This window comes from Pinus tabuliformis, chromosome 8 (assembly GCF_031772625.1).
Source record: "Pinus tabuliformis cultivar Carrire ecotype Pingquan chromosome 8, CPIR1, whole genome shotgun sequence".
Lineage (NCBI taxonomy): Eukaryota > Viridiplantae > Streptophyta > Pinopsida > Pinales > Pinaceae > Pinus > Pinus tabuliformis.
The window spans coordinates 1,313,216,460-1,313,236,270 of NC_142294.1; positions in this window are offsets into that span (position 1 = coordinate 1,313,216,460).

A 19,811-nucleotide genomic window follows, 5' to 3' on the forward strand; every position below is an offset into this window, starting at 1 on the left:
GTCCAAGTCTAAGAAATCCTTAGTTTTTGCGGAATTGATGTGTGATTTCCCGTGTGCTGACACAGAAACTGTGGCAGAGGAGTCCATTGCGGACGAATCTTTGTTTCTTATCAGTACTGTAGATCCGTGGTACGGAGATATAATCATCTATCTCCAAACCCAAACCTTTCGGCCTGAAGCTTCCAAGGCGGAACGTCGAAAAATTCGGTTTCAATCCCAGCAATACAAAATTATTGGAGATACACTTTATCGCCGGGGGCCAGACTTAGTTTTTCGACGTTGTTTAACTCACGAAGAGGCTGAGAGGGTTTTGAATGATTGTCACTCTGGAGCATGTGGCGGTCATATGTCTGGGTATGCCACAGCTCAGAAGGTGTTGCGCGCTGGCTATTTCTGGCAGTCTATGTTTAAAGATTGTATCATTGCAGTCCGGAAGTGCCACAACTGTCAAGTGTTTGATCGCAAGATGCGCGCACCACCTGCTCCTCTCCACCCTATAATTGCCGTTGGTCCATTCGCCAAATGGGGTATCGACTTTATTACTTGTAACCCTCACTCGGCCGGGGGGCATGCGTATATCATCCTCGCGGTTGATTATTTTACTAAATGGGCCGAGGCGATGCCTACATTCGACGCAAGCGGCAAAACAGCTGCAGTTTTCGTATTCAATCATATTATAACTAGGTTTGGTGTCCCACAAGCAATCATTACTGACCATGGGAGCCATTTTCGAAACATCATGATGACTGAGCTTACAAGCCAGCTTGGTTTGCGCCACGATAGCTCTACTCCTTATTATCCGCAAGCCAACGGTTTGGTTGAGTCTATCAACAAAGTTCTGGTTATCATGATCCGACGAACCATTGGTATTCATCGGTCGAATTGGCACAACATGTTATTTTCAGCGCTATGGGCATACCGAACCTCAGTGAAAACTTCAACAGGGTTCACTCCTTTCCAGCTAGTTTATGGCTTGGAAGCTGTGTTACCCATTGAATGCGAAATCCCATCACTTCAAATGGCTGTCGAATTACTTCCAGCTACTTCCGAAGAGGAGAAACGTTTATTGTACTTAGCTAAATTAGATGAGACTCGACGTGACGCTACATTGGCAATCGAGACTCACGCGAAGCGAATGAAAGCTCAGTATGATAGAAATGTGACCCCTCGAAGTTTTTCGGAGGGAGACCTAGTGCTATTATATGATCAAGCTAACGATAAGCTAGGTGCTGGAAAATTCGTTCCTATGTGGCATGGACCCTACATTGTAAAGCGAAAGCTAGCAAAAGGGGCTTATGAGCTGGTAGATTTTGATGGGGACTCTTTGGGTAAACCCAGAAATGGACTTTACCTAAAGAGGTATTATGCTTAAATGGTGGGTATGGAGAAATTTTTAGTTAGGTTAGATTTTCTTTCTAGCTAGCGTGTTTGTTAGTTTAGTTAGTGTGCTTAGCTTAGAGAGTGTGTTTTTCGTCGTTATTCTGGCTTATCTTGGTTTTACTCTTGATATTGCAGATGTCGACGCCTCTCCAAACATACATTGGATTTGCTGATGGTGCTTGTCGTAGTACACGGAATATCTCTTCCGCAGCTTGGGTTATCTATTCGCCCTCTGACGAGTTAGTTTCTATGCATGGGGTAAGCCTCGGTCAAACAACGAACAACATTGCAGAATACAGTGCAGTGGTTGAATTATTATCCGAATCTATTTCATTTGGAATTCGACGTTTGATAGTGAGGTTAGATTCTGAACTTGTTGTATTACAGCTTAATAGAGTATATGCCATTAGAAATCCTGTGTTATTAAGGTTGTTTTTGAGAGTGCGTCTCTTGGAACGTGAATTTGATTACATTGAATATCAGCATATTCCAAGGTCTTTAAATACATTAGCAGATGCAATTGCTTCTCGAATGTTGGACAGACATTTACAATAATCATGCAAGTAAATTTAAAAACATTTCATCACATATGTTAAACAAGATAAGCCGGTAATAGTGATATATATATAGATAGAAGTGTGTCAAAAAATATACATCGTCTTCGATCATAGGTTGAAAAACACATGATCAGCAAAAATGATAAAGTACAAAAAGTCAAAAATGTCACATGTGTCTACAAAGTGACTAGCCAATCACTGGTGGTGCTCCCTATACGACACCACTGCACGGGCTACCTTACACAAAAATCTCCTAAACGGTCCAGGGACTGCGACTACATAGCGCTGAAGTCTGATAGGAATATCATCTATGGTAGTCTCAGGTATATCCACCGTCAGACGCTCTAGATCCTGCTCCAACTCAGCTAGTGACTCTGCAGCCGCGTCCTGTGGGGCCGGTACCGGTGCAACTGGATGTCTCCTCTCAAAAGGCCGGAGGTTGGCTGGGCGCTGTGGACCAACATCTGCATTTTGAAAATTTTACTGTCAGTTTTGAGACGATATATATAAAAAACAAAAAAAAAATACATAATTTGAAAACTTGTGAAAAATAAAGTACCTCTGTCGTCCCATTGTTCTCCCTGTGGAAGAACCATGTCCGGATCACCTCGAAAATCTACTCCGGCATACGGAAAGTCCTGGATCGAAAAAACCTGGTCCTCTAACCAGTGAAAATAACTATCAGAGAATCGAACAATCGCTGTGCCCTCGTCAGGATGCCGGGCCATCACCGTAACCCATCGTATCAGCTTTGGCTCCCGAGGACCCAAGATATCAACAGTGAGTTGCTGAGGGATCAGCATCGGAACTCTCTCTAAGGCAAAGCTCACAACTAGAGGCCCATATCCAAAGGTCTTCAGTTGTCCGTTCTTTGCCCTAGTCAGTTGGCTCTTCATATTAGCCGACACAGCATCACACCAGTTGAAAATGGTGCCTTGGTAACAGTCAATCGCCATCCGCATTTGGGACCCTGAGGCAATATGTAAAGTGGCTGCGCCGCAAATTCTGGTAACCGTGAAAGCTATAACTTTGAGTTCACGCAGAGAGATGTGTTTGATTTCCACGCCTTTCGCATGGTGTGCATTGGGTGTGCACCAATCCGCCCGGAGACTAGCAAGGGATTGGCCACCCGGCCTAGTCCCGGCTAGATTGAGTTGCTCGCCTCTATTTGGCAAGCCAGTGAGAAAGTATACGTCAGAGGGCTCTATCTCGAGCTGGTGCCCTCCTATGTAAAAACATTGCTCTTGAACGTTCCATCTCTCAACCAGCCATTCCAAGAATCTCACCTGAGCCCTCATGCCAGGTATGGCCCAGTATTTATATAGCCCGCATGCTTTTAGGGCATCAATGGAAGGTTGATGTTCAATTGCGGCTAAATCAACGTCTTCGTGCTCTCTTTCTCTCCAATCCAACATGGTGAGTGCCCTACACACCAAGAAACAGAGATTAGAATTAATTTGGGAAATTTTAAATGGTTGATTGTGGAGTTTGGGGTTTCAAATTCCGCCTTTCGCGGGGGACGCACCCCGCGTTTAGAACACAGAGCGTCGGGACGCAGGTCACCCGAAGGGCACCTGCGTCCCCCGCAGAGCGCACTTTGAAACCCAAAACCCCCCAAAAATCAAAACTAAAACCTAAAACACAATTTTAATAGGATGAAATTGAAGAGGAGGATGTTGTAAAATACCTGGAAGAGACGGCGTTCGATTCTGACGGTCGGATTTTCCGCAGCGACCACGGGAAGTTTCTTGCCAAAAGCCCTTTTTTCAACCTCAACAGTAAAATGGTAAAAATGACATGGTAAAAAGTCTTTTTATAGGTTTTTTGGATGAATTTGTTCATTTTTCACCATGGAAGGATGTTTTTCGATGTATTTTTGCCTATCTTAAACAGGTATGAGTAATGTGTCGTTTTTGTGCAGGACAAAGGGATTTAGAGGGAAAATTGTCATTTTTCACGAACCAAAATATCAGAGTCATCTTTTAAGCCCTTTTCTGACTCCTAAAAAATGAAAAGATTGCCGAGCGTTTCTTTTACACTCGTTAAAACGGAATTAAAAGACGGTCCCCTTATAGCTCTTTTCTGACCGTAAAATCAGGAAAAGATTGCCGGGTTTTTGTCGTTTCAAACTCGATATGGAAATAAAACGACGTGTCCTTGATCGCTTTTTACTTTTCAGGTCAGTGGCACTAATTATGAAAGTACTCCTTGGTCGCAAGATCAAGCGGTTCCCCCAGGTATTATTTTATACTTTTTCGGGCTTGAGGGACACAAATCTACGAAAAAGTTCAACTTGGAGTCTTCTTAAGTTTTTCAGACTCTCTAAAATTGAAAAACGCCGAGTTTCTCCTATACTGGGCTCGTTAAACATTTCACAGTAAAGGACCTGTTCAATTACAAACAGGAACGAACCACTCCTTCCTAGGGTTCGAATCAAAACTAGGTTGGACTCATCCGAAGGATGAGCTTATAATCAAGCATATGTTATCCTCCTCAAGCTTGTTAAAAATAAAGAGGTACTTGCCAGAAATGGTGGGGGAAAAGAGAGAAGAATGAGCCTATTTGTTACCTTTTGTCTCAGAAGAAACTTTATTACCACTCTTGAACACGACACTTTTCATTCACCTGGGTTGGGAAATCCTTTACCTCACAGTTGATCAAACCACTTTGAAAGTCTTCAGCCGGGTTCCGGGGATTAACTTTGAGTCATTCATCACCAAGCCATCTGTCGTGTCGTTATGTGTTCAAGAGGTCTGCAAGCAAAACTTTCATCTGCAAAATACTTGTCATCCATTTGACCATCCCTGAGTCAGTCCTTACAGCAACATTTCTTCAACTTGAACAATGATTTCGTGTTGCAGGCTTGCCTGCAACGAGTCGTTTTCTATCGACATCAGCACATTATCTAGAGAGATGACTTAGAAATCGTCAGTACCTTGAAGTCTGCATGCATCAATGGCAGGTTTCTCGCCTTTGACGTCAGTTTACATCATTGACTTTCGATCGAAGGATTCCGTGAAATGTTCGACATCAACTCATTCATTCACATCTCATGGATTGTACTGGGTACTTTGAGAACCATTGACATTACTGGTGGTCTCTCTCACACTTGTTAACAGTTTACATCATCGACTGGTAATCAAGTGGTTTCTACCATGTTCGACATCAACTCATTTATTCGCATGGCTAGAATCGTACCAATTCGGGAAGTAGAAATGAAGACCCTGGATCTAGTTTCCACCATCCAGGCTGCGAGGAGTTTTGTATTCATTATCTAAGTAGACTAATCATAAACAGATGGCTGCGCCCATACTGTGTCTACAAAAGTCTATGATTATGATGTACTGCAAGATCATTCCTGTATCATAGTAGTTAGTCTGTTAGTTAAAGTTTTAATCTGAGTATGGGAATGCCTACCTCAGTGATGATATAATCTTATACATGTATTTTGTGTTGAAAATTGCAGGTTCTGACCAGGCTCTCCACGAGATAATCCTTGAAATGATAAAGCGCTTCACCCTTCCTAGATAATACAAAACCCTAATCTATTACAGGCTTCGCACTTTAGGGGGCAATCTGTTACACTAAAAAATGTCACCATGACTATTTACAGTTAGTATGGCTCTATCAACAGTCATGCTATCCTCTTAGGCAAGTCTTATGCCTCTGCTCTCCATGTCAAACTCCAAAAAGAGAGAAAGTCTTTATAAATGTATTTATCTCTGGGTACGCAGGTTCTCTCAACCTTACCTGCGGGGACGCACCCAATGTTCACAAAAGTTGCGTCTTTGGACGCTCTGTATGTAAAGGGGCAGGTGCGTCCCCCTGTAAAGGTTAAAATGCGCAAGTTTCATCTTTAAAAAGTTACTTGTGGTCATTTCTAGAGCATTCTAGAAGGTTGTTCGACGTGTATTGAGCGCCTCCAAATGGTTCATGAACTCCTACCAAAGAGTAACTTATCCCATCAATAAGGGAACTATCCCATCCAAAGAGGGGATTATCCCATTGATGGTGGACCTGATTAACTTCCTTTTGAGCACTATAAATACAGGCATTGGGCCAGAAGGAGATGAGGTTGAAAGCTATACATTTCTAAGAGTAGATGCTGCAAGAATTAGGACTCCCATTTAGAAGCTTGTGAGGAGAGATTGCCATCTTTGCTTGTTCTATTTGGAAGTGGGTGAGCTTTGTCAAAGTAAAGGAGAACTCTTGAGGGACCCTGGGAGGGACTTGCACAACACCAAGGCTCAGGTTGTATTTGTTCCTTTTGTTACCTATTAATGCAAATGAGTCCATTCTTCTCAATAACTTGTTATTTATGAGTTGTTTCATGTACTCCTTGGTCTATGTGTTAAATATGTTTTATTCTATGAGATTATCAAGTGCTATTTAATCGTTTGATTATCAGTGTATGGAGGTTTCAAAGTGAAGGAGGAGCTCATCCAGATCAGTGGAGCTAGACTGCTACAACAGCGTTGGACTACAGGTAGGATCTAAACACTTGATTTCCCATATAGTAAATACATGTTTAGAGAAGGATTGCTCTTGTTTGTCTTGTTTGTCACTAGAGAGTCTTAGGCTCCTAGGGAGGTTGGTTGTGTCCGCACAATCGACTCTTTCCGCTTGACAACGGGACATATGTAACATTTTTCCTTGTTTTTGTTTAACAAGTTTCTCCGGAGGCACCTTATCGTCCAAGAAGGTTATACAAGGAGCTCCTCCCGGAGCTCTATCACAGTTTTCCATCTTGCCCATTGGTTTTTTCTGGGTATGTGAAAGATCTTTCTTCTAAAAATGCTACAGGAAACAGTTTTTGAAAGCCTAGGGTATGAATCAACTGGTTTTGTCGCTCCTGCTTACTTGATTTACCTATCGTAGGGTGTGTACCTACATTCTTTAAGATGTAATGTCTGAGTTCAATTCTTGGAGTTGTTTCCTTCTTAACTAGCCTTCTGGGTATGCAACTAGGTTTGCCCCTCCGTGGGAAGCATCTGTCAATGTATATATGTTACAATTTTTAGCAAAAGTTTTAATATTGAAGGTTCCCTTTTAGAGGGTTTTCCAGATTTTACTGTGTAACTTTGTTTGGATATAAAGTTGCTTGAATTGTATCGAAGAGGGTCCTAAAAGCCTAGATTGAACTCATTTCTCCTTCAATTACAAGTTATCCATAGTTTGGTTTTATCTTTCACTGTTTTCGTAAATTGTATGTATCAGATAGCATTTTTATTTAAAAATATTTTTGATAAATTGGTGATTCTATCTTGTATTATTGAGTTTAATATTATGGGGTTTGAACTATGTTTTATATCTACTATGCAATACATTTTGTGTTTACTATAAGAAGTTTTGGCCCGCATTCTATGTTTCGTGTTATATTATTTGAGTTGGCTATAGGGAGTCGTGGCTCTTATCCTCTAGAGCTATAGTTAATTTTGAGGTTTGTCTTTTATTTAGATTCCTCTCCTCTGGCAAACCGCCATAAATCTATTTAAAAATAGTTAATGTAAATATTTTTGTTTAGGTTAAATGTTCTCAGCAATTATTCAGTTTGGGTAGAAATTTTTTGGCCAATTGTTTGATTCCTTGTTCTTTACAACATTACTCTAGATTGGAGTGAATTTACTAGAAATAACCAGTCCCTTTTAAGCTTCTCTTCGAACACCGTGATACCCCTGTTTAACATGTTTAAGGTTTATCTGGAAATTTTCCACTCTTTATTTCCTACCTTTTTGCTTAAAGAGTTTTCATGGTAATCACTTTAAGTTTCATGCTTCTAGGCATTTAGAATTCTTACTACAGTTTCAGAGAGTTTTCTTTTGCTTAATTGCAATATAAACACAGTTTACATCTTGCGGCTACATGCCAACATACTTATCTAACTCAAGCAATAACATTCTTCAACTTTATTTGCAACCTTAATATCACATCAAAATAAATACAGAAGTTTTAATATTTATCTGGATTCTAGTTTTTTGACCACTGTCGACTATTTGAAGTCACAACAATAATCTACCAGATTTTCCTCCCAACCTTGAGACTTGCCTTTAGGTCCAAGCCTCCCCCTGTGTAAGGCTCCATCCTAGGGTCCTCTAATAGAACTAAATTCTCTAATTTCAAATACAATAAAACGGGAAATAATTTATTTCTAACTAAACATGTAATTGATGATAATTTACCATTAAAATTTGTTTCCTACAATTAAATAGTGAGCATTTCATTTCAATCACTTACATGAGTAATCTATAAATAGAGGAATACATATTTCGGTAGCCTGGTTGAGATTCTCCTAAGCTCCTGATCCTGCTGGGATGCTCCCCTTGACTACCGACTGGATTTACCTCCCAGCTAACTAGGAAGTATTTCCTAGCCTAGGAAACCTCCATAGGTTCCCTAGCCCTCTGAGCCCAAGTCCAACCAGATGTAGTCTGTCCAAGATAAACAATACTCTCATTCTCTCCCTTCTCTCTTCCCCACCTTACTCTCAAAACAAATCCTCCAAAACCACAACCAAACCAAAACCAAAAGCAAGACCAAGGATCCCCTCTCCTCCCGTCATCCTTCTCCTTTTATGCCCCCTTCTCTTCTCCACCTCAACCACGTCTCCTTAATGTCATGACTACCCCCTCATCCTTACATTTGACTTATCTTCTACCAAGTAAATTTGAGAGGACATTTTGGAGATGAGATATGAATATATAATTTGGTAATTAATTGGAGAGGACCATGTCTTCTCCCAAGTAAATTTAAGAGGACATTTTGGGGATGAGATATGAATATATAATTTGGTAATTAATTGGAGAGGACCATGTATTCTCCCAAGTAAATTTGAGAGGACATTTTGGGGATGAGATATGAATATATGATTTGGTAATTAATTGGAGAGGACCATGTATTCTCCCAAGTAAATTTGGGAGGACATTTTGGGGATGAGATATGAATATATAATTTGGGAATTAATTGGAGAGGACCATGTCTTCTCCCAAGTAAATTTGAGAAGACATTTTGGGGATGATATATGAATATATAATTTGGTAATTAATTGGAGAGGACCATGTCTTCTCCCAAGTAAATTTGAGAGGACATTTTGGGGATGAGATATGAATATATAATTTGGTAATTAATTCGAGAGGACCATGTCTTCTCCCAAATAAATTTGAGAGGAAATTTTGGGGATGAGATATGAATATTTAAATTGGAATAAATGGAAGGAGATGATATCCTATGAAAATTTAAATTTGAGGAGGTAAGTTGGGAATTGAATAATAACAAAATTTATATGAGTAATAAATTTACAATTTCACCAATGCAGGTATGTACCAATATTTCTAGATAATTATAAGTCAGTATTATAAAGTAATTTAAACGCTAATAAAATTTGCATGATAAGATTAATTAGGGCATTACATACACTCCTCCTTCAGAAAAATTCATCCTGAAGTTATAGTGTAAAAGATACAAGGAGTTCAAAGCAGTTTGGCAATAAGGCATAACAGGATAGAGAGAGAGTTATAGTAGTAAAATTTGATAAGTCCGACAATGACATCGCGTTACATCAAGAGTCTCTAACTAATCTATATACTCATATCCTTCCTGACCTACTTCTCTTCCGACCCTATCCATCCTCTGCTTCTATATATGGTGGCATTGGCTATACCAATCTAACCACTGATAAAACCAATATGGCGAAAGCATCGACTATATCGACCTAACTTCCCGAGTAGGAAACGGGGAATCATCATCACACGTCTAGCGGAGCGTGTCCATCACTTCCCTCCCCCGATTCCAGGTTCGGAGGTTACATGGTTGGAAATACCTCCGCCCCTCCTCATAACTAGGCTCAACACCCTAATATGGACCACACTACAACACGAGTTGGATACTTGTCATCGAATAATCTAGTCAAGTAGCCTTGTCACCTGTCATTTACATTTCACCCATGTCATAAGAGTGCATATCCAGTAGATACAAAATGAAATAGAACAATGTACATTATACCTTTCCCGATGAGATATGTCGACCTTCCCCCAATGGAAGAGTAGATCTTGGCTATCATATAGTTCTTTCCAATCTGCGGGTTAGCTCTCATTCATGAATTTATATAAAAAAAAGATATATATATATATATATATATATATATATATATATATATATATATATATATATATATATATAAGTGATCTTAAACATCATGTTATTAAGTCTAGTATCTGCGTGTCAATCTTGCAATTCATACTGGAAATAAATCATAATTTTACTAAGTCATTCATTGAACATGACTTAGTGAAATTATGAAATTATGACAGAGGTTGTTTCGAAACGTCGATTCCAACAAACATGAATGCGATGACTCCGGAAGATAACATTACATAGAACATAGATTGCAAAAGCCTCAAATCATTAAATCATATCCACTTGAGCCATACATGAAACAAAAATAATTTTGATAAGTCACGCACTAGATAATTCATGACCAAGTGAGTCATACATTAGGCCATACATCAAACATTTCCATCATCAATACCAAATCCATCAAATGATTTATATAAGTAGTTTCACGTTTGTAACTAAATACATCAATATTACATAACGTTCATAAATAAATAACATGGAACTGCAAAATAGAACCTTAGCATAAGTAGTTGTCGAAGTAAAAAATGGGCATCACAGATGCTCAAAAAGTGAGGGGTAGTCATGACGTATATTCTCTGCATCCTCCCAAGTAGTAGATCCTGGGCTATACTTGTCCCACTGGACCTTAACTTGGTACACCATGCGACATCTGAGTTGTCGAACGCTACAATCCAATATGCGTAATGGTTTGACGATTATGGTTCCCATGTCCGAGACCTGCAATTCCCTCCAATCCAGTTTGTGAGATTCATCAGAAAGATAATGTCATAAAATAGATACATGAAAGACATCATGAGTTATATGTAAATCGGGTGGTAGTACAATATGGTAGGCAATTGTTCCAATCTTCTCTTTGATCCTAAAAGGTCCTACAAACCGAGGTGACAACTTCGTCCCTTTCCCAAACCGAATGGTGCTTTTGTTGGGTCGGATACGAATAAAACCTCGGTCCCCTACTTCATAACTATGATCAATCCTGTGTGAATAAGCATAACTCTTTTGTCTATCTTGTGCTTCCTTTAACCTTTGTCGAATCTTCTTTACCCATTCCTCCATTTCTTGAACTAATTCTGGCCCAACTATTACTCGGTCCTCCAACTTTTCCCAACTCAACGATGTCCTACATGGCCTTCCATATAGAGCTTGATAAGGAGGTATCCCGATTGAATTGTGGTAGCTGTTATTATAGGAAAAATTTACCAATGGTAAGTACCTTTCCCACTAAATCTGATTATCCATGACGTACATCCTAAGCATGTCTTCCATAACCTGATTTACTCTTTCAGTCTGCCAATCTATTTCTGGATGATATGCAGTGCTCAGGTTCAACTGAGTCCCTAGTGCTGACTGCAAACTTGTCCAAAACCTAGATGTAAATCAAGAGTCTCTATCAGAAATGATCTTTGACAGTAACCCGTGTAGTCGGATAACTTCACTTATAAACACTTGTTCCACATCAGTAACATCGTAAGTGTCTCTTACTAGAATGAAATGGGAACTTTTGGTCAATTTATCAACTGTAACCAATATAGAATTGTGCCTCTGTGAAGTGAGTGGCAAATCCGCAACAAAATCCATGGAAATTACCTCCCATTTAGACATAGGGATGTCATGTGGTTGTAGGAGTCTTATTGGATGGTGATGATCAACCTTCACTCATTGACATTCAAAACATTTGGCGACAAACTGGACTATATCGTGCTTCATGCCTGCCCAAAAGAAGAGTTTCTTCGTGTCCACGTACATATTCTTTACTCCAGGATGTGCACAATAGAGTGCTCTCTATGACTCTTCGAGGATGGTCCTTCTTATACCCCCTTCCTTAGGTATGTACATTCTCCCTTGAAATCTCAATAGTCCATCTGGTTCAAGGACATATCCCTCAAACTTTGGTTCTATCTGCTTCCCACTCTGGAGTGTTGAGATAACCTTTAGATACCAACTATATTCAAAGAGTTTCTCCAACACATGTTCCCTCAAATTTACCTTTAAGGCTACTAGGGAGAAGGTTCGTGATCTCCTGCATAGTGCATTATCCACCACATTCTCCTTTCCCTTGATGTATGAGATCTTAAAATCATACTCACTCATGAATTTGCTCCACCGCCTTTGTCTAGCATTCAAATCCCTTTGAGTGAAGAGATGCTTCAAGCTTTGATGATTTGTTCTTAACTCAAATATTCTCCCAACAAGGTAGTGTCTCCACAGTGTCAAAGCTAACATCACTGCTGCTAATTCTAAGTCATTGGTAGCATACAACTCTTTTTGTTTCTTCAATTTTATAGATGAGTAAGCTATTACTCTACCTCCTTGCATCAATACTGCACCCAATCCTTGCTTCGAAGCATCGGTGCAGAAAATGAAGTATTTTTCCATGTCCAGTACTCTAAGGATCAGTGCACAGTTAGTAACCTCTTTAGTTCTGTGAATGCAATGTCCCATTCATATGCCCATTCATACTCGACCCTCTTTCGTTGTAATGTGGTGATGGGTTTTTCAATCCTCGTAACCCTTCCAAAAACCTGCGATAATACTCTGCTAGCGCCATAAAACTATGTAACTCATGATAATTTTTCGGTGCTGGCCAATCCATTATGGCCTTCACCTTTTCTGGGTCAACTGAAATCCCTTCTCCTGAAATGATGTGCCCAAGGTAATGAACTTTCTTCTGAAAGAAGGAACATTTTGATAATTTTCCATATAGTTGATTTTCCCTTAAGCAAGTCAATACAACCCTTAGGTGCTTTTCATGCTCCTTTTCAAGCTTGGAATACACAAGAATGTCATCCAGAAATACTTGCACAAATTGGTCCAAATACTTGCTGAACACACCATTCATGAGGCTCATGAATACTGTTGGTGCATTGGTCAAACCAAATGGAATAACTACGAACTCATAGTGCCCAAACCGAGTTCGAAATGCATTTTTTGAGATGTCCTCTTCCTTAATCCTCAATTGGTGGTATCCAGACCATAGATCGATCTTTGAGAAAACCATTGCTCCCTTAATTTGATAAAATAGGTCATTTATTCGAGGTATCGGGTACCTATTCTTTATTGTCACTCTATTCAAGTCCCTATAATCTATGCATAGCCGTAAGGAAGCATCCTTCTTCTTGAAAAAAATCACTAGTGCAACCCAAGGTGAAATAATAGGTCTAATAAATCCCAAGTCTAAGAGATATTTTAACTACATCTGCAACTCACAAAGTTCTGGAGTTGTCGTCTTATAGGGTGTCTTAGATGTTGGTTCTGCACCAGGTTTTAGATCAATTGTGAAATCAATCTCCCTTACAGGAGGTAATCCAGGCAATTCCTTAGGAAAAACATCCTTTAATTTTGACAAAATTGGGTGTTGATCTAGGGAGGGTCCTTTCTGGTCACTTACAGCCTCGACCACATATAGCTTGCAACCTTGTCGGAGACAACGTTTTACCCTCATCATGGATATGAATTGTAGCGACACTCCTCTCTTGATTCCAAAAACCTCAATTGGCCTACCTTCATCATCTAAACAAATCACCTTCTTCTTGAAACAATCTACCAAATCTTGATGAGTGTCTATCCAATCCATTCCAATAAATACATCATACATCCCCAATGTTGTGATGTATGCCTTCAACTTAGTCATACACACCCTGAGGTTTACCTAACATTTGTTAACACTAGGTCCTACTGCTTGTTTTATCCCAGAAGCCATCTCAACTTGCTTAAAGTCATCGTGATCATAGGTTGCCAACCCACATTTTTCTAATGCAACTAGTGAAATGAAACTATCTGAAGCACCATAATCAAACAAAATTTTAACTTTTACTTTGTCTATCATACTTGAGGTTTCTACCACGGCAGACTAGTGTTCAACTTGTTGGTTATCAATTGTTGCATAGATTTGATGGTGGCTACTAGCCCCCCCCCCCCCTCCATTGTTGCTTTTCCTTCTCTACGTCTTTTACCAGCATGTAACTCAGGGCAGTCACGTTGGTAATGAGGTCCCCTACATCCCCAACAAGTGATGCGTGATAGACCTTGAACTGAATGTTGTGGAGTTCTTTGGAAAGAGTTCCTTCCCTTTGGACCCCTGCCCGTACTTGTTTCTCCTCACGTATGACCTTGATTTGCACGTGCCCTTGAAGCTATGGGTGAAGCTGCACTAGTAACCATTGAAATCCCCACTGTTGGTACTCTGGGTACAACCCTGTTTCCATATGGTGGTGGCCTCAAACGTACTCCCCTGGGGAAGGTATGAGGGGCCTTCCCCATAAACCTTGGTTGGCGTGGAAAAATGATTTTGTTTCCACCTTTTAAGTCTAAGTGTTCTTTGACATAACAAGCCTTTTCCACAGCTTCTGCAACTGAGGATGGTTTCCACATTCACACTATTGCCCTAATCTTAAGGTTCAATCCATAAATAAAATGATCTACTTGGCGCTGGTCAATATCCATGTAGGAGACATACTTGACCGATTCCATGAATCTAATTTCATATTCTTCTATTGTACAATTTCCTTGTACCAGGGCATGGAAGGTTCCTACCTATTGTTCTTCATAATATGCTGGTAGGTACTTTTTCCTGAATCTCTCCTCAAATAACTCGCAAGTAACTGTGTCCGGAGTGAGGTGAAGTTGACGCTCTAAGTTACACCACCAATTCAGAGCACTATCTCTAAGTTGGAATATTTCTATTTTAGCTTTTGAATTGGAATTATAATCCCTTAGTGCGAAGCAACTTCTCATTCCTTCTAACTAGGCTTCTGCATGTTCGCTGGCACGACCTCCTGCAAACTCTGGGAGCTTAATCTTTTGGAGCTCCCTAGTAATGTCCTCAATTGGAGGTCCTCTATCAGATTCTCTTGATCCCTTGAGATTTACTAACCCTAATGGAGGGTGCTCCACTTCCACTTTATTTGTTTGGCGCCCTTTTAAAGTCTCATTAATTGCTTCTAGTGAACGCAAGATGAGAGTCAACTCCGGTGAAGGTAATGGGTTATTTGTAGGAGGTCCTTGTGATGACTCTCCCTGACCTTGATTTCTTTGCGTCCTCACCATTTTGAGTTGTCCAAATATTTGTTCCGAGGGGAAAAGGAATAAATGATGGGTGTGATCAACTTAAATCTTGAAAATCGAAATTATATTTCTATCTTGATTAGTGTAAAGGAGAAGATAAATATTGGTAAAATAAGAATAAATTCTAATGAGATTTCTAGTGAAGTTAGGTGTTGGTGAATTCCCAAAACAACATGGGATGATAAAATATTTGCAACAGTCATACATGGCTAAAAATTAAAAATACTTTGCCTTTGATTGTTCAACTAATACTCACACTAAATTTGAAGTTCAAGATTTTGTCACACTACGAAACTTCTTCACCTTTTATGTCAACAAAATTATGTTATTCATAGAATGATTATCTTAATATTTTAAATTATATTGTTCATAGAATAATTATCTCAATATTTTTTTGAGTATAGAAATAAAATACTAATAAATTCAAAATAATATCTTATCATCTTATGATCCATTTCACTTTAGTTGATCATCATTATCAAAAAATATTATGATTTATTCTCTTATTGATATCTTAATGTAAATTGTTTATATCTATATAATTAATTACTTAAAATTTTTGTAACTCCCCATCAAAAATAAAATTTTTTTAAACAAAATCCTAAACTAAGAGGATAATATACATTTTTGAAGCAAACTTTAATGTATTTATATACAATATTATATTATCAGGTAGATTAATCAATGTAATGTTGGTTTGTGGAAAGTGTTATTTATGTTCACTTTCTATAAAGGTCAACCTGGTTGCTTAACAAAAATTAGCCACAGCTCAGTTGAACCCTATTAAATGTATTATAAAATTAACAAAACCTTTGGGGAAATTGGATCAAATTTGAATAAATAGTTAAAAAACCCTTTCCATTATTCAAAGTGACAATTCTATTGGAAAGGACAATAATGCTCATGAACTTTGAATACCTTGGACAAAGAATTCTCGCTAAACTCGACTTTTTAAATATATAATACAAATTCTTAAAAGCTCCTGAAGTTTCAACACTAGTTGAAGCCTTGCAGGATTTTCTTACCTAAACTGAACCTGGTTAAAGTATATTTTAAGAGTCAACATGGTTCTTCCTGAAAGTATTCCAGGTTTATAGGAAATGGAAGGTGTATTCTCGGATTTGAGGTAGTGGAAGATTCTAGCACAACTTTCGTTAATTATAAACACCAATTTTAAGCAACGAATAGCCAACAAAGAGATATGTAATCCTTCATAATAACGATTTTCTGATACAAATTGGATATTCCACAATGAAGCTTACAATGAATTTCTCTTTCTCAATATGATCCAATTCGTGGAGGCACAGTTATGCATCGGCAGTTTGTCACAGTGCTATTTACAGTTTTGGCAATTCTTTAGCGGACAAGGGGAACTAGTTAGCTTGGAATCCCACCGCTGCTGGAAACATTGGTAGACCGCCTTATGGCGAAAATTATTTCAAAAGAGCTACAAGCCGGTTTTCGAACGACCGGTTTTTAAAATTTTATGCTTTTTAAGTCATTGACTAATTACTTTCTGTATTTGGTAGCACAAACCATTGTTTCTCTCCATCGAGTTGAAAAATATATCCACAGTTATGAGGTGAATGCAAAGGCTGTTGAGAATATTTCTGAGGGAGTTGAATATGCTTTGTCAATTATAGATGGGTCATTCAAGTGGTCTCCTAAAGATGAAGAACTGATTATTAATAATATAAGTTTATGTGTGAAATCTTCATCTTTCACAGCTATTATAGGGACACGGTAAGCATTAGATGTCTTCGTAGGGAATGCATTTATAGATGCCTACGTTAAATGCAAAAGCATTTCAGATCCAAAAATAAATCTGGGGTAAGAAAGACTGACCACGACACTCCTAGGAATTCAACATCAGCAGATGGGGAATTTAACACATACTCTAAGATATCCTCGAGTTGTAATGGAGTTAAACGTTATAACAATAATTATGACAGGGACTCTGGATTCTACCGAAATCCGTCTTTCAATAGATATGAGGAAGTTAAGTCTGACAGAGATGTGCAATTTCATGACTGCAAAATTTGACAAGAGAGGGAACTAGAACAAAATGTAGGTGGAAGAGTTGGGAATGATAGGTATAGAAGAGTAAATGGAGATGATAAAGGCAGAGACTACAAGCAATTTGGTACTTCACATCATGGGTCCGGTTCAAGAGCTCAATGTATATTTGAAGAAAATAAAGCTTTTGGAGGGCACAGAAAAATATGGAAGAGAGTCACCTCTGCCCCATGCTTCTTTTGCCAGTATTGTAGACAAAGTCTCTTTTGAAAGAGACTTTCCATTTCTTGGTACTGAAATGAAGCATGCCAGTTTTAATTTAAATCAAGGAAATATAAGGCGAGGACAAGATGGGAGATCTGATTTAGGCAGATCTTTATCAGGCTTTTCTATCCTAGTTGGTTTGTCTCACGGCACATCAGGGAGAGGGATATCTGTTGCTGGAGCCAACGGACATGTTTTTTCCTTAGTTGACATTCCAATATCAACTATGGGTTTGTCAAGAAGCAATGGTTTCTCTACTTTAGCTTAAAAGATTGCTCATGAAAGTTTGGTTTCATCCATGTAGCCTCGTCTTGCACGTGCAGGTGGAGATAACATGGTCTTCACTTCAGCACAAAATCCCCCCTCAAATTTGTGCTTCTCCTAAGGTAAATGTTGCAACCCAAAATCGGGAGGAATTTTCCCTGAAGCAGTCAAGGCAGCTATTCCCATTGAAACGTACTTTACCAAAGAACACGACTGCTTTCCATTCTGAAAATTAGAGGTCAAAATTACTTAAACATGCCCAGTTTGAAACCGTCTAATCTGGTGGTAAATTTCAACAGCCTCTAGGACCTTTCGATCAGAATCCTTCTATTCGTTCACCTCAAAAAATGAAATTTAAGAAGCCAACTCAAGGAGAGAATCCTTTGCAGGGAGGAAATTTTAGCATCAAATCTTTCGATGCCTCAAATGCGAGGGGATAGCAAAGTAAGGTCAACAATGTCAATTATAGATTCAATAGGATTGGAAGCACAATCAAAACACAGGAGCTTAGCACTTGATGATAAGAAATCAGTGTTGCAAAACCGAAATTAATTTTTCAATGTTCTCAGGAAGAAAGCCTCTGGGAGTCTATTAATGACCAGAGAGGCACAAGATAAGTCCACTTTATCAACTGGGTAGAAAATGGATGAATTGAGTGGGAAGAGCCTTGTTGGGAATAAGTCTTTAAATGATGTAAAAATAAATGGCTCTCCTGACGAAAGTCCTGATAAATATAAGAAAGATATTACAGTAATAGATGAAGTTCACAAGAAAAATAGTACTGTGAATTGTTCTATTTTTGGAAATAGCAGTACTTGTCCTAAGGATACAGATAAATTGGGTTGCCCAACACCCATGAATGACATGTATTTCATTAGATGGTCAGAAGAGGAAGAAATCGCTTTTATGAGGTCTCTTGGGTGGGACGAAAATACAGAAGAGGAACCTCTCACAATAGAGGAAATTAATGAATTCTACAAGAAGCATAAGACATCTCTTAATGCTTTGCTCAAAGACAATCATTGGCAAGGGGATTAGAGGCATCACCTTGAAAATATGATAAGAAATTCCAGTTTTTAATAAGAATATTTAGTTTAAATTATTTTGGGTCAGGTATACTAATCTAAGTTAACCAGTGTACTAATTAATGAGATGACACCGTGAATGTAATCTCAGGAAAAATAATAAGAACAACCACATGATCTGATATTGAATGTGAATCTAGTTATAAATCAGATTCTATGATAGTTATATGTAATTGCTTTTGATATATTGACAACCTTATTTAGGTCGGATACTCAAATTTTGTTTTGATAAAAATGTCTTGAAAGTGAAGGACTGACCAGGGCAGCCAAAGAAAATGCTTCAGTCTTTTCAAAGCTGTTGCCTGAGATTTGTGTCTAGTGGGTCTTGGGTCCAGATTTTGAACCCGCTCTGGTACCATGTGTAAGGCTCCATCCTAGGGTCCTCTAATAGAACTAAATTCTCTAATTTCAAATACAATAAAACAGGAAATATTTTATTTCTAACTAAACATTTAATCGATGATAATTTACCATTAAAATTTATTTCCTACAATTAAATAGTGAGCATTTCATTTCAATCACTTACATGAGTAATTTATAAATAGAGGAATACCTATTTTGATAGCCTGGTTGAGATGCCACTGAGCTCCTGATCGTGCTGGGATGCTCCTCTTGACTACCTACTCGATTTAACTCATAGCCAATTAGGAAGTATTTCTGAGCCCAAGAATCCTCTATCGGTTCCCTAGGCTCAAGTCCAACCAAATATAGTGTGTCCAAGATAAATAATACTCTCCTTTTCTCCCTTCTCTCTTCCGCACCTTACTCTCAAAACAAATCCTCCAAAACTACAACCAAACCAAAACCAAAAGCAAGACCAAGGATCCCCTCTTCTCCCCTCATCCTTCCCCTTTTATGCCCCTTTCTCTTCTCCACCTCAACCACCTCTCATTAATGTCATAACTATCCCCTCATCCTTACATTTGACTTATCTTCTCCCAAGTAAATTTGAGAAGACATTTTGTGGATGAGATATGAATATATAATTTGGTAATTAATTGGAGAGGACCACGTCTTCTCCCAAGTAAATTTGAGAGGACATTTTGGA